We start from the raw sequence: 17,351 nt of genomic DNA, 5'->3' as shown, positions 1-17,351 counted from the left end.
GTACTCACCTCTCCCTAAGGGATTTTTTGCCCTGAGACACCAGCCAGTCGCTCATGTGCTCCATGGTGACATGGGGCGAGACCTGGCCTCGACTCTGGAGCAGCAGATAGTGGACCATGAGCTTCTTCTGCAAGATGAGGTAAGGTGTGAGACCGTGCCACTAAAGACCATATAATGTGCTTTCAGAAGGGCTTCTCGCAACATTTCACAACTGCTCATGTCTCACAATTTGCAAGTGATCTTATGACCATCTTCTCTAAACTATCTTGAAATAAAACTCTTGTTTTGGGATTAAATCTCTCTCTTTTTTTCTGTGGTTACTGTTTTTGTGGGATGAATCTTACCTGTTTATTGTAATATACTTCCTCCCAGCAGGCCTGCAGAGTCTGAAAATAAAGGCTGCTTCTACAGAATTCCTTTGAAGATAATTAAAATAATTATGCTTTATTAGGTACATTATGCACAGGCATTTACAGTATGCCAAAAGGAATATCTCCTAACATTACCTTAGTGGGACCATAAGTGAACTCAGGAATGCTCCCAACCCTATCCATGGTCAGAGGGGGACGAAATGCAGCGCTATAAATATACGGGATGCTCTAGAGATAACAGGAATTACTTAAAGTCGCGAATGATCAATGTCTGTGGAGTCGTCCAATATGCTGCACTGAGAATTGAGTTGTAGGCGATATTTGGTTATGTTTGGCGCAACATACATGTTTACATTCTATTGCCATGGAGAAATTGAGTTTCTAGAACCTGTTTTCTTCTATGTCTTTATTTCGTGAAAGATTAAGCTCTTTATTTTGTCATAATGTGTATATGAGGACGTTGGAGCCCGTTCCGATTCATGACGCGGTTATCCAGGTGCATGTTACATAGACCTACTAATCCAACCTTGGCTTACAAGTTAAATTAAATGAGTATATATGCCTATACAAATCTATTGACCACATCCATTTAAATCAATGATTGTCAATTGAAAATGTGGTTGTTGTGTTATCTTGTTGTGCGTGTCAGGGGTCCTCTTCAGACCCGTCGCCAGACCTAAGTCTTAAGGGGGGCATATGAAATGCATGGGAGGGCAGGGCACAATTATTATTAGCCTACAGTACGTATATTTATAATAATCGTATACTCTATTTGCGCAACACCTAATCATCACATTAAACATAACCAAAAGCAATATGACCAGGTAGCCTATAGCCTACACCACATTACATAGAAGCAATGTTATGAATATCCATAAAACACTTGACTATACAACATATTAGATGTAACACCAGAAGCATCTCTCAAACATTGCATTTTAAAGCAGTCAACAGAGGGATATGCATTGCCATGAGACACACACACACACACATATACACACACACACAGAGACTTTGAACCTACCGGTACTTTGAGTGGAGGCAGCGCTGTCCTCTCTCCAGTCCCTCCTGTCAGTACAGCGGGAGGCGGCGTTTCTCCGAGCAGAACCTCCTCATCAAAGTATCCTTCCACTCGGACTTAAACTTGTGAGTGAGGTCCTTTTCAAAAGCAAGCTGAATCAGCTGGGCCTTGCGTCTGTGCAGCATACTGCGCCGATGCGCTGAGAAGACGCTTTTGAGCGTGGAAAATGAGTTTTCACACATTGCTGTGGAAGCTCCTAAGGTTAGGGCAAGTGTGTAGGCTGTGAAAACAGTCGACATAGCCTGGAGTCAACAGTTGAATGTGCTGAGGATGTTGGCTATTGTCCATTTTCCATCTTCGGGGGGAACCGGGGTGTCAGTTATTTTCTTCACCAGGCACTAATGAGCCACAGTATATTCAGATTCAACCACATCAGTTCCAGCTAATACCAGGAGAGGGGTTACCTTTGATGGGTCCAGGAAATTATCCTCGGCCTCTGGGTTCAAAGCAGCCAGTGCGCCAATGAGCTCGCTACTGCGCTCTCCAAAATGCGCATTCATCTCTCCTTGCACAGCATCGACAACACTGTAAAACAATCTCATGAACTCAGTCTTTTCATCTGTGTCACTTTGTGGCTGACCAACTGTTTCTTCAACTGCAAATCCGCGGAGGTTCTTATTAATTGTGCGTCTTCTCTTGCTTGGACCAGGGTCGGTCACCGACACAGCCTCGGTGGCCGATGCTGGAGGAGCGCAGAGATCCCACAGTGCAGAAAACTCGTTTTCTGCGCGCATTGTCTTCACGCAGTCAGAAGCGCTGTTCACAAGTGTCACCGCAGTGAACAAGTCCATATCTTCGGCCTGTAGTAGTCTGTTAGGCGGCTCGAAAAGTGACAACAGTTTCATAACAAGGTGCGCAATGAAAAGAAAACTGCGCTGCGTAATGGCACGAAGCAGCCCCGTAGCCTCGACGCGCACCTCCGCTCCAAGGCCTCGTGTGTTTTCCACCTCGGTCAGTAATGTGCAGTGGCGGCTCCTGAAAAAATTCTCAGGGGGGGCAATTTTTCTGATGATTTAGGTGACCTACACACATTTTAAAAAAGATATGTCCAGCAACAACATGAAGACAGGGGCAGCATATAAGTCAATACTGATATACACATTACTTGCTTCAAAAAGGCCTCATGGTTGAATTGGAAATATGTGCACCTGAGCATAATTCACAACAAGCAAGCAGGAGCTTTTGATAGAGGCTACTGAAAACATTGATGCAAGTTATTGGTAATAATAAATTTTTATAGACTTCCATATTCTGCCCTCTTGTATAGATTTGTGAAAATGAACAGTGATAGACATTTTGCCTGAAAACAGAATTTGAAAATAATTTATAGAAAAGGTAAACACAGCTATCTGTATGGCTTTGTAAAAATGAACAACCATATTCTGGCCAATTGTATAGATTTGTAAATATGAACAACCATATTCTGGCCAATTGTATAGATTTGTAAAAATGAACATGAACAGATTTTTTTTTTTTTTTTACTTTGTTTTTAATGAAAAATAACTATTTTAAACAACATCAACTCTGAACTGATTTGGGCGTGTGTGTGTTAAAGAGACAGACAGGGAGGGACAAAGAGAGAGAGAGGCTACATTACTTGTACTGAAACTGTTCTCTTCTCTCTTTCAATGCAGCAAAGCGGTCAATGACTTTCTCATTGAAATCAGGCATGCTGAGGACTAGTTCCCTCTCCATGGAAAGCATGGCCAGTGCATTCAGACGTTCCTGGCCCATTGAATTTCGCAGGAATGTCTTAACTCGTGTCAAAGTTGAGAAACATCTCTCAGCTTCAGCTGTTGTCATGGGAGTAGTTATGAGGATGTTCAACAGAGTCACAGTCTTAGAGAACGTCTCCTGGAGGTTGTAGCTCATGAGAACCTGGTACAGTGCCAGTGCACCACAGCAGCCCTTGAATTCAGGATTCTCATAGATCAGAGATAGTTATGTCTTGAGCTTTGCCTTGCTCAGCATGGGGTATGCATTCACAGTGGCATTCAGAGCCTCATCAGGAAATGAATGGCAGTACCTTTCAAACATGTCTGCTTGCAGTAAGGTAGCACTCACAAGGTGGCCAGAGAAAGAGAACCTTTCTTTGGTGTGATCCAGGATGGTGTTGCAGACCTCTTCAGACAGCCTCTGCTTCTCCTCTTCTCTCAAAGCTGTTCTGGGTCTTTTGGCTCCTGTTGCTTCTTGTAGCTGCTGTTGAGAGGAGTCCCTGAAGGCAAACAGACCAATGTGTTTGTTGGCTTTGTACAGTATTGTTGTCTATGTGATGCACAGGTATATGCAATGTATCCATGTATAGTACAAATACTTCAGTTCCACTTAAAATGGGCAGGGATGCATAAAGTCTTTAGTGTTTAAGTTAGCCTTTGTGTCTCACATAGCCTGGATGTTCAGCACAGTATACAGTGGTGCTCATAAGCTTATGAGCCCATGCTAAAGTTGACTAAAAAGAGGAATAAAAAAGAAAAGAAAATTGGTGTCCTTAAAGGTTGGATTTTCCAACTTTTTTAATTAAGTCATTAAGATCAATTTCCAAAAGATGATTTTTTTATTTTTGTATTCCTCTTTTTAGTCAACTTTAGAATGTGTTCATACACTTATGAGCACCACTGTACAGTACACATAGTATATAAAATAAGCTAGATTACACCACTGGCCATATATAATGAGAATAATGTAATTTCAAACACAAATGCAGTCTCCTTTCATGCATACATTTTCAAATAAAGCTCTGCTTTGAGAAAGATCGAATGATATTGTTTAATCTTACCTTATGGCCTGCACACTGCTTGTGAAGCTGTCGAGGGCACGTTTGATGAAGACAGCATCGATGTCCTTCTTCTGTAGCTTCTGGTACAGAATGTCGACGTGGGGCATGATTTTGTGAAAAAGCCCCAGGAAAAAAATAAAATCTTCATCATGTAGCATCCTCACGTAGCCAGATGCCTCTCTCACGGTGGGCTGGTCAAATGAACCCAATGAACCCGTCCGGATGGCTTCAAAACATTCTATGAGGTCGTCTCGATTCTCGTAGACAGTGTTCACGACTCTGCTGTTGAAGTTCCACCATGTGGATGAAGGTCTGGGCAGTCTTCGTGCAACAGTCTGGTCAAGAATGCTGGTGCGTTTGGGTGACCGGGAAAAAAAAGTTGCAATCCCGCTCAGATCGGAAAAGAAAATGTTCACTTTTTTGATGCGAGAAGTAGCTTGCTGCATGATCAAATTCAGCTGATGCGCATAGCAATGCACGTAATGGGCATTCTTGAAATGCTCACGCACCTTTTGCTGCACACCAGCCTTCTCTCCCCTCATCACCCTGGCTCCATCGTAAGCTTGCGCAATGAGTTTGACTTTCTCGTCGTCGGCAAAAAGACCGTTCAGTCTCTCCAAAAGCACACTGGCGATTGAGACTGAGGTTGATTCCGAGATGGGAAGGAACTCAAAAAAGCGCTCCTGCACTTTGTGGTTGCTATCTATGTACCTCAGCACAAGCACCAGCTGTGTCTGTGTAGAAACGTCCGTGGTCTCGTCAGCTTGGATAGCTACGAAGTTCGCCGACTTCACCTCCTCCACAATATGTTCCCTCATGACCGCTAGCATACACTCCAGTAGCTCGTTTTGAATGGTCTTTGATGTGCCCTTGAAAACTTTAGCATTTTTAAGATGGTCATCAAACACCTCATCTAATTGTGCCACAAAGTTGACAAGTCCAAGAAAAATACCAGGGTTGGTGGAGCCCTCAGTTTCATCTTTGCCTCGCAAAGCTAAGTCAAACACTCCGCAAAACTTCACACACTGGATTAGCCGGCTGAGGATGTGGCGGTTCTTGCTAACCTCATCGTTGTGGCGGCGGACAGCTAGCCTGTATCCCTCATCCAGTTGAGTGGCAATGTTCACTCTCCCCAAAGCAGACAATCTCAAACAGCTATCCATGTGGGTCTTTGACAGCTCATGTTTCTTAATCTTTTCTGAAAGATGGTGCATGTCCGTTACACCAGTCGCTGTCCAAGCGGTGCTGTCTGCCGTGCCGCCTTCAGGGTGAAAGAGTAAGCAGGGGTAGCAGAAGACTGCATTAGCTACATCGCAGCCTGCTAGCCAGGTTTTTCGTTCGTACCAATTTTTGGAAAATCCTCGGGTGTAGGACTTTCCCCCTTTAGTAGAAACCTGTTGAATTATTAAATTTGGTCTGGGAGGTCCTAATTGTTTCGTTGCCAATTTATCTTGATTTGTTCGCCGACAAAAAGGAACTTCTTTCAAAGAGACAATCGAGTTGCACTGAACGCTAGCCATCTTGACAGTAGTACGTGAATTGATTGACGCTGCTACCCGCTCTTTTCTTAGTTATGTTCATGGTTATGTTACGTATGACGAAAGCGCGTAAGTGCAAGCCCTCCCGGAACCCATAGAGATTGTATTGAAAGCTCTGATATTTGAAAAAAAATATATTTTACATGAGAGTCTATGAGAGACTTCTGGGGCGATTTTCAACCTGACTGAAATCGCCCCAAAACGGGCGGGGCCATTTGAAGCACGACTTTAGCCTGATTGGACATTTAGTGGCAGATCAGACGTCTAGATTAGAACACTGATAACTACTGTTGCCGTGATAATTGATTAGAAAAAAAATCCCTTCCTTTTCCCGTTTGGCAGTGCGTCGCCCATATCGCCCTAATGAACACACCGCCCCTGGTAATGTGGATATGTCGTGAAAACTCTTCACCACAACTTTGACCGTTGCCAAGTGGCCAGTCCATCTCTGGTTCAAGAGACGTTTCAGGGTATCGCCTTTGTACAGAATAGCCACAGTTGGCTTCCTGATGAAGTTGTACAGTATGTTGCATACTCCAAAATAATCATCGACAGCTGCTTCACTGGACATGGCATGAATCACAACCAGATGAAGTTGGTGATTAAAGCAGTGAATATATGGTATGTTACGATCCAGCTTGTTTTGGAGCAATTTCTGCACACCACCATGCCTGCCAGACATGAGTGATGCGCCATCATAAACTTGACTCAGGATTTTGTCCGTGCTGAGTCCGGCGCTGGTGAGCTCATCAATGATGACACCTGTCAGAGCCTCTGCATCACTTTTCTCAGATGTGGTATTACCAAGAGGCGCTCACACAGACCATAGTTTTTGTCAACAAAACGCACAACTACAGATATGTTTTCTTGGCTTAAAGGATCCCGTTTGCCATCCACTTTAATTAAATACCAGCTATCGCCGACATGTCTCACTATCTCCTCTGTCACGAGTTTGCTCATCATTTCGAGAATCTCGTTTTGTATCTGTGGGCTGGTATAGCGTGCATTCTGTGGGATTGTTTTTGTAATCCGTGTCAGTTCAGGATCTTTGCGCATGGTGTATTCAAAGAGAGACAAAAACAGCCCCATTGAGCTATTATCATCTAGCACACTGGCAAAACCAGCATTATCTCCACGTAACGGCAATTGATTCACCACTAAAAACTCCAGCATATAAATTACAGCTGACATGTAGTATCTGTTGCGAGCCAGTTGCTCTAAATTTAAGAGTGGAAATCTATTTTCCTGTCTCTCTACGTCAGGGGTGTCAAACTCATTTTAGCTCAGGGGCCACATGGAGGAAAATCTATTCCCAAGTGGGCCGGACCGGTAAAATCATGGTATATATAACTTAAAAACAACAACTTCAGATTGTTTTCTTTGTTTTAATACTATCAACATAAAACATAAAGCTGGAGCCTGAGGACAGTGTGTCCAAAATAGTACAAGCACAACATCACTATTAATCATAAAACACCTGAAGTTTATTTGAAAATTCTAAAGAAAAAGAACACACAAACACACAATGCCTCAGTGATTCACATAACTGTTTCACAGATCACAGAACTATATCAGGGTGTCATTTCTCAGGCAGAAATGTAGATACAAATAATGAAATCCTGTTCCCCAAACAAGTGCAAGAACCACAGAGTCAAGAATAGGTTAAATATACAAATAAAATAAAATCAATTAAAAACAATAGCACATCAACATAAAAACATATAAACATAAAGCTGGAACCTGAGGACAGTGTGTCCAAAAGCCCGACATCACTATTAATCATAAAACACCTCAAGTTATTTGAAATTCTGAGGACAAACAACACACAAACACACAATGCCTCAGTGATTCACAGAAGTATATCACAGATCACAGAACTATATCAGGGTGTCTCATGCAGCACTTTAAGTGGGGTTGCATAGTTTATTTGACTCCTGATACCTGGCATCTTTTAGCTTTCACCAGCGCATCAATATCAGGCGTCACATCCTGAGTGGCAGCCAACTTCAGGATGTGATTCAAGTGCTTGTGCGTGAGCCTTGAGCGCAGCTTTGTTTTATTTATGCTCATTACAGAGAACTTGCTCACAAAGATATGTGGTTCCAAACATGCACAACAGTTTTGCAGCGAGGGCTGTCAAGTTGGGGTAACCTGGCAAGAGATTCTGATAAAATGTGTCCAAGCCAGCTGCGGCAAATTTGCCCTTCAAATCCGAGTCACACTGCAAGTCTATTATTTCAAGTTGGATGCTGACGGGCAGATCAGAGGGATTCACGGTGAATGGCGAACAAAAAACGTTGAAGTCTTTCTCCAGTTCACCAAAAATCTGAAAGCGTTGCTCAAACTCCCTTAACAGTCCCGTTATTTTATCTTTGAACCGCTTTATGTCTGCCACATGTTGGGTCGCGCACACATTTTTCAGACAGGGGAAGTGAGCTGCATCACCACCGGCGAGTTGCGTCTCCCACAATGACAGCTTCAACTTGAAAGAACGTATGCTGTCATAATACTGCGTGGCAACTTTGTTGCGCCCTTGCAGCTGTTTGTTCAAGTTATTCAGGTGCTCTGTAACATCCACCATAAATGCAAGGTCCTGCATCCATTCTGCGGAATTAAATTCTAACAATGGTTTGCCCTTTTCTTCCATGAACTGTTCAATTTCTTCTCGTAAATCAAAGAAACGCCTCAGCACAGCACCTCGGCTTAACCATCTTACCTCAGTGTGGTATGGCAGGCCATAGATGTGGTCTTTCTCTCTGAGAAGGCTGTCAAACTGACGGTGATTCAGGCTTCTGGATCGGATGAAATTAACAGTTTGGATGACCACCTTCATGACGTTATCCATCTTTAATGACTTGCAACACAAAGCCTCCTGGTGCAAAATACAGTGAAAAGTCCAAAAATCACGTCCTCCATTTGCAGATTGCACTTTCTCTCTGAACTTTGTCACAACGCCTGCTTTTTTCCCGATAATTGAGGGCGCACCATCTGTAGCCAGGCTGACAGCGCGGGACCAGTCCACTCCGACCCTGTCCAGCGCGCCGACGAGTGCAGTGAAAATATCAGCTGCTGTCGTTGTATCTGTCATCGGCACCAACTCCACAAACTCCTCGGTGACGGTCAATGTGTCATCAACTCCGCGGATGAAAATGGCCAGTTGTGCAACATCTGTAATGTCCGTGCTTTCATCAATTGCAACTGAAAACGCAATAAATGACTTTACTTTTTGCTTCAACTGGCTGTCCAAATCCACTGAAAGATCGGAAATCCTGTCTGCAACTGTGTTTCTTGTCAGGCTGATATTTGCAAAAGCCTGGTGCTTTTCAGGGCACACAATCTCTGCTGCCTTCATCATGCATGTTTTTACAAATTCAGCCTCACTAAATGGTTTTGAAGCCACTGCGATTTCATTAGCAATGAGGTAGCTAGCTTTCACTGCAGCGTCACTGATGTCTCGGCTGTGAGTAAACACAGACTGCTGTTTCTTCAGACCCACCAACAGTTCATTCACCTTCTCTCTTCTCCGCTGTCCTTGAAAGTTGTCATATTTGTCGGCATGAAGACTCACATAGTGGCGACGAAGGTTATATTCTTTCAGCACTGCAACATGCTGTGAACACACCAAACATACAGCTTTCCCATTCAATTCCGTGAATAAATAGAAGGATGACAATTTTTCTTGGAACACTCTGCATTCTGCGTCCACTTTTCTCTTTTTTGACAGAGACATATTGGGGCAATGAGGGTGCCAAAGCACATAATGTTAAAAGTAGAAGCCGTAATAAATATCGCGGGCAAAACAAAGTAGCTCATCCGGACTGGCTGCACTTGCTTGACCTATTTGCTCTGCCCCGGTATAAACAGTTTGCTTGCTTAACACAATTGCTATTGCGCCATCCAGTGGACACAATTGGAGCAGCAGTTTATTTTATTGAAAAATTGCAGCTCATTGTTATACTTTACAAAATCATCTCGCGGGCCAGATTAAACCCGTTTGCGGGCCTGATCCGGCCCGCGGGCCGGACGTTTGACACCCCTGCTCTACGTTTTTCTGAATCTCTCCACATTGCTTCACAGGCTAAATGTTATTTTGAAGCTGCATGCTTATTTAAGCCCTTGCCTGAAATCTCTTTTCCTGTCTCTCTACGTTTTTCTGAATCTCTCCACATTGCTTCACAGGCTAAATGTTCTTTTGAAGCTGCATGCTTATTTAAGCCCTTGCCTGTTCCAATTGCATGCTTCCAATCATTAAATCCCTTAATGGAGAAGTTCGCGTCCTATGATACAGATTTGAATTTCCTGCACGCATAACAAAATGCGGAGTCCTTTTCCACCGAGTACTCAAGCCAGTCCCTGTTCAAATACCAGCTAGAGGAAAATGATCGTTTTTTTTAACCAAACATTTTGACTGAATATTTCCTCAACACAACCTGTTTGGGTTTGTCCATGCCGAGGTCACTCATACCCACTGATTCAACAGGCAGTTGTGGTCCAAATGCTGCCCCGGACTCCACGGAGCTACTAGCATCAGGCTCAGACTGTCGTCCAGGGTCTCCTTCTCCAACTACAACATCAGGAGGCGTCGGTGTCGTATCCAATTTGGCAGAGGAGACTGTTGGTGGGCTTTTCAACCACTTACGGATATATATGACGAACTGAAGCGAGTAAGCCGGCGAAAACTCATCCAGCTTTCAAAAATGCGCGGTAACTGTTGAGCGGCTACACTGACGTAGGATACGTCACGTACGTAGCCTAACTTTCTTTTTATTAAGGCCGTGATAGGCTGTTGCAGTGTAGATTCCCATCAATCAAACAAAATCACACCATTGTTTCTTTATATTTTTAATGTTTTAATGATAAAGAATGCAACATTAATGCAACACAAAATTAGCAACTATTATAATATATATATATATATTTTTTGACATTTACATTTACATTTACGTCATTTAGCAGACGCTTTTATCCAGAGTGACTTACAAAATTGGTGCATTCACCTTACAGCCAGTGGGATAACCACTTTACAACACATTTTTTATTTTTTATTTTTTTTGTGGGGTGAGGTAAGGGGGGGTAGAAGGATTACTTTATTCTATCCCAGGTATTCCTTAAAGAATTGGGGTTTCAAGTGTCTCCGGAAGGTGGTGAGTGACTCCGCCGTCCTGGCGTCGTGAGGGAGCTTGTTCCACCATTGGGGTGCCAGAGCAGCGGACAGTTTTGACTGGGCTGAGCGGGAACTATGCTTCCGCAGAGGTAGGGGAGCCAGCAGGCCAGAGGTGGATGAACGCAATGCCCTCGTTTGGGTGTAGGGACTGATCAGAGCCTGAAGGTACAGAGTTGCCGTTCCCCTCACAGCTCCGTAGGCAAGCACCATGGTCTTGTAGCAGATGCGAGCTTCAACTGGAAGCCAGTGGAGTGTGCGGAGGAGCGGGGTGACGTGAGAGAACTTGGGAAGGTTGAACACCAGATGGGCTGCGGCATTCTGGATGAGTTGTAGGGGTTTAATGGCACAGGCAGGGAGCCCAGCCAACAGCGAGTTGCAGTAATCCAGACGAGAGATGACAAGTGCCTGGATTAGGACCTGTGCCGCTTCCTGTGTAAGGCAGGGTCGTACTCTCCGAATGTAGTAGAGCATGAACCTACAGGATCTGGTCACTGCCTTGATGTTAGCGGAGAACGACAGGGTGTTGTCCAGGGTCACGCCAAGGCTTTTTGCACTCTGGGAGGAGGACACAACGGAGTTGTCAACCGTGATGGCGAGATCATGGAACAGGCAGTCCTTCCCCGGGAGGTTCAGCTTGAGGTGGTGATCCGTCATCCACACTGATATGTCTGCCAGACATGCAGAGATGCGATTCGCAACCTGGTTATCAGAAGGGGGAAAGGAGAAGATTAGTTTTGTGTCGTCTGCATAGCAATGATAGGAGAGGCCATGTGAGGATATGACAGGGCCAAGTGACTTGGTGTATAGCGAGAATAGAAGAGGGCCTAGAACTGAGCCCTGGGGGACACCAGTGGTGAGAGCACGTGGTGCGGAGACAGATTCTCGCCACGCTACTTGGTAGGAGCGACCTGTCAGGTAGGACGCAATCCAAGAGTGAGCCGCGCCGGAGATTTCCAACTCGGAGAGGGTGGAGAGGAGGATCTGATGGTTCACAGTATCAAAGGCAGCAGACAGGTCTAGAAGGACAAGAGCAGAGGAGAGAGAGTTAGCTTTGGCAGTGCGGAGAGCCTCCGTGACACAGAGAAGAGCAGTCTCAGTTGAATGACCAGTCTTGAAACCTGACTGGTTTGGATCAAGAAGGTCATTCTGAGAGAGATAGCAAGAGAATTGGCTAAAGACGGCACGCTCAAGAGTTTTGGAGAGAAAAGAAAGAAGGGATACTGGTCTGTAGTTGTTGACATCGGAGGGATCGAGTGTTGGTTTTTTGAGAAGGGGTGTAACTCTCGCTCTCTTGAAGACGGAAGGGACATAGCCAGCGGTCAAGGATGAGTTGATGAGCGAGGTGAGGTAAGGGAGAAGGTCTCCGGAAATGGTCTGGAGAAGAGAGGAGGGGATAGGGTCAAGCGGGCAGGTTGTTGGGCGGCCGGACGTCACAAGTCGCAAGATTTCATCTGGAGAGAGAGGGGAGAAAGAAGTCAAAGCATAGGGTAGGGCAGTGTGAGCAGGACCAGCAGTGTCATTTGACTTAACAAACGAGGATCGGATGTCGTCAACCTTCTTTTCAAAATGGTTGACGAAGTCATCCACAGAGAGGGAGGAGGGGGGGGGGGGGATTCAGCAGGGAGGAGAATGTGGCAAAGAGCTTCCTAGGGTTAGAGGCAGATGCTTGGAATTTAGAGTGGTAGAAAGTGGCCTTAGCAGCAGAAACAGATGAAGAAAATGTAGAGAGGAGGGAGTGAAAAGATGCCAGGTCCGCAGGGAGTCTAGTTTTCCTCCATTTCCGCTCAGCTGCCCGGAGCTCTGTTCTGTGAGCTCGCAATGAGTCATCAAGCCACGGAGCTGGAGGGGAGGACCGAGCCGGCCGGGAGGATAGGGGACATAGAGAGTCAAAGGATGCAGAAAGGGAGGAGAGGAGGGTTGAGGAGGCAGAATCAGGAGATTGGAGGGAGAAGGATTGAGCAGAGGGAAGAGATGATAGGATGGAGGAGGAGAGAGTAGCGGAAGAGAGAGAGCGAAGGTTGCGACGGCGCATTACCATCTGAGTAGGGGCAGAGTGAGTAGTGTTGGAGGAGAGCGAGAGAGAAAAGGATACAAAGTAGTGGTCGGAGACATGGAGGGGAGTTGCAGTGAGATTAGTAGAAGAACAGCATCTAGTAAAGATGAGGTCAAGCGTATTGCCTGCCTTGTGAGTAGTGGGGGACGGTGAGAGGGTGAGGTCAAAAGAGGAGAGGAGTGGAAAGAAGGAGGCAGAGAGAAATGCGTCAAAGGTTGACGTAGGGAGGTTAAAGTCACCCAGAACTGTGAGGGGTGAGCCATCCTCAGGAAAGGAACTTATCAAGGCGTCAAGCTCATTGATGAACTCTCCAAGGGAACCTGGAAGGCGATAAATGATAAGGATGTTAAGCTTGAATGGGCTAGTGACTGTGACAGCATGGAATTCAAATGAGGAGATAGACAGATGGGTCAGGGGAAAAAGAGAGAATGTCCACTTGGCAGAGATGAGGATTCCTGTGCCACCACCCCGCTGACCAGATGCTCTCGGGGTATGCAAGAACACATGGTCAGACGAGGAGAGAGCAGTAGGAGTAGCAGTGTTTTCAGTGGTAATCCATGTTTCCGTCAGCGCCAAGAAGTCGAGGGACTGGAGGGTAGCATAGGCTGAGATGAACTCTGCCTTGTTGGCCGCAGAACGGCAGTTCCAGATGCTGCCGGAGACCTGGAACTCCACGTGGGTCGTGCGCGCAGGGACCACCAGGTTAGAGTGGCAGCAGCCACGCGGTGTGAGGCGTTTGTATAGCCTGTGCAGAGAGGAGAGAACAGGGATAGACAGACGCATAGTTGACAGGCTACAGAAAATGGCTACAATAATGCAAAGGAGATCGGAATGAAATGAACTAAACATCTGGGAAAGCGAGAGAGCGGGGCCTCCTTCACTTACGTTTCACTGAAATATAACTCTCCCAACTTCCACCTCAGAAAGTTCCACCTCACTTTTTAAGAGATCTGTGCCTCAAGTGGGGGGTGCCAAGCATTTTTTGGGGCGGGCCCGGCCCCCTATGGCCCGCCCATAGCGACGGGTGTGGTCCTCTTAAGCACGTTATTTCATTATTTCCTAGCTCTGAATTGACGCAGGTTACACTTTTGCAAAGCTACTCGGTTAAAAATAAGAGCATGAATGACAATAAAGGTATGACTTGAATTATATGCATAATGATGTAGAAACAATATCGCTCAGCGTGGGAACTTTTGGTGGGGGGGAAGTAGCCTTTATAAGTCTCCATGGCGGGTAAAGACCATCACTTCGTTGTCTTGTTGGGAATAGTAATAATTCATGACAGTACGCATTGTAATAGTCTAACAGTTGTTTTTCATTTTATTTCTCACATTAAACAGACATTTGAGAAGGATTTGAGAAGCGAATTGCTTGCAGTTATACCTATGACGCACAGACACACTAAAGCTGTACAGTGTAGTTAGAAAAGTCAGTTTACATTATTTGCAAATGTGTTCCCTTTTATTTACAAATCGAAAAATGTAACATTTGAAATGAATGTGGCAGAACAGTTAAGCCAAGAGTTCCTGTGGGAGTCTTCTCCTTCAGTCTTTTTGCCTCCTATGCCTCGTTTCCCATTAGATGGGATTTTCCCAATGCCAACTTCACCTGAGACAGCCACTATCCAGTGTCATGTGTTGCTGAATTACAGATCTCGCTATCCCAATGTCGCTGCTGTCCATGGTGCTGAAATATCCAATCTCGGCTATTTGCATACATAGGACCATCCACACTTGACACCACACACACAAGTTAATGCTTTTTCTCTCACACACTTTTGAACATTGTACAACCTGCAACAAGACACTGAAACAACACTTAATTTCAAGTTTGTTTCTTTCTGAATAAAGATGAAATCAATGTGTGGAAGGAGATTGGACAATGTATAGGCATTCCCTATAGCTGTTTTTGACTGGAGCATGATCAGATTGCTTTGTTTGAGCCAGAATGGAAATTTGGTCTGAGAAACGACGCCCATTATAGCATGACTATTTCAGACAGAATTAACTTTATGTTATGTGTAAAAATATAAATAAGGCAATGTTTATATGACCCCCTTTCAAACAGTCACTTATTTATCACTTTCTTGCAGATATACAGTGCATTCAGAAAGTATTCATACCCCTTAACTTATTCCACATGTTGTTTTCTTACAGCCTGAATTCAAAATGGATTCAATTATAATATTTTCTCTCACGCAGCTACACACAATACCCCATAATGACAAAGTGAAAACACGCTTTTGAAATTTTAGCAAATGTATTGGAAATTACATACAGAAATATCTCATTTACATAACTATTCCCACCCCTGAGTCGATTAAAGCTGTGTCTTTCTGGGTAAATCTCCAAGAGCTTTGCACAACTGGATTGTAAAATATATGCAATATACATTATATAGACAGCCATTTTTTTTTTGCCATAGGTTTTCAAGCCGAATTAAGTCAAAACTGTAACTAAGCCACTCAGAAACATTCAATGTCGGCTTGGTAAGCAACTCCAGTGAATATTTGGCCTTGTGTTTTAGGTTATTGTCCTGCTGAAGAGGGAATTTGTCTCCCAGTGTCTGTTGGAAAGCAGACTGAACCAGGTTTTCCTCTAGGAATCTGCCTGTACTTAGCTCTATGCCGTTTCTTTTTATCCTAAAAAAGTATCTAGTCCTTGCCAATGACATGCATACCCATAACATGATGCAGCCACCACCATGCTTGGAAATATGAAGAGTTGTACTCAGTGATGTGTTGTGTTGGATTTGCCCCAAACATTACGCTTTGTATTCAGGGCATAAAGTTCATTTCTTTGCCACATTATTTGCAGTTTTACTTTAGTGCCTGATTGCAAACACAAGGTTTCCTTCTTTTACATTTACATTTTAGTCATTTAGCAGACGCTCTTATCCAGAGCGACTTACAGTTAGTGAGTGCATACTCTGTCAATTAGGTTAGTATTGTGGAGTAACTACAATGTTGATGATTCATCCTCAGTTTTCTCCTATCAAAGCAGCTGTTTTAAAGTCACCATTGGCCTCATGGTGAAATCCCTGAGCGTTTTCCTTCCTCTCTGGCAGCTGAGTTAGGATGGACACCTGTATTTTTGTGGTGACTGGGTGTATTGATACACCATCCAAAGCGTAATTAATACCTTCACCATGCTCAAAGGAATATTCAATCTCTGCTTTTTTTGTACCCATCTACCAAAAGGTGCCCTTCTTTGCGAGGCATTGTAAAACCTCCCTGGTCTTCATGGTTGAATCTATGTTTGAAATTCACTGCTCGACTGAGGGACCTGATAGATAATTGCATGTGTGGGGTACAGAGATTATGTAGTCGTTCAAAAATCACTATTATTGCACACATAGTGATTCCATCTAACTGATTATGTGACTTGTTAAGCACATTTTTACTCCTGAGCTTATTTAGGCTTGCCATAACAAAGGGGTTGAAAACTAATTGATTAGATTACTAGATACTAGACTCTGTCAATATGTTTTTGGAAGTGGCTCTGCATTTCTTGCATACATATCATATTTATTTAAGGATTATGACGACTTTCTAAAAGGACAAAGCTGTTTCTGTGTGCTCCCTTGTCTCCACTGTCACTCACCACATCCCTCGATGCGTGCAAACAGAGCATCTATATTAGGGATGGGCAACTCCAGTCCTCGGGACCTGATTGGTGTTGCACTTTTTCCCCAGCCCCAGCTAACACGTTTGACTCTAATAATCAAGTACTCATGGGTTTCAGTTTAGAATGCAATAAGTTTAATCATCTGTGTTTGCTAGGGATGGGGAAAAAGTGTGACACCCCTCCGACCCCCAAGGACTGGAATTGTCCATCCCTGATCTATATGGTAGGACCAGTACCAGACCTGAATGAATGTGTCTGTTTTGAATATTCACGGAGACAGAATGATGTGGTTGATAGCAGAGACGTCATGCCCAAAGGGGGCACAGGGTCACTTGCCCCCTCAGATTTGTGATGTTTAAATTTGTCTTGTTATATTTTCTCTGTCATACTACTAACCATGAAGATGGCTTTAGCTAGCCCAGATAGGATCCCAATCTCCCAACCTAATAACTACACTGAACAAAAATATAAACGCAACATGTAAAGTGTTGGTCCCATGTTTCATGAGCTGAAATAAAAATCCCAGAAATGTTCCATTCGCACAAAAAGCTTATTTCTCTCAAATTGTGTACACAAATTTGTTTACATCCCTGTAAGCGAGCATTTCTCCTTTGCCAAGATAATCCATCCACCTGACAAATATGGCATATCAAGAAGCTGATTAAACAGCATGATAATTACACAGGTGCACCTTGTGCTGAGGACAATAAAATGCCACTCTAAAATGTGCAGTTTTGTCACA

The sequence above is a fragment of the Coregonus lavaretus genome, assembly GCF_964263955.1.
Source record: "Coregonus lavaretus genome assembly, contig: SUPER_35_unloc_3, whole genome shotgun sequence".
NCBI lineage: Eukaryota > Metazoa > Chordata > Actinopteri > Salmoniformes > Salmonidae > Coregonus > Coregonus lavaretus.
This window is presented reverse-complemented; position numbering follows the sequence as displayed.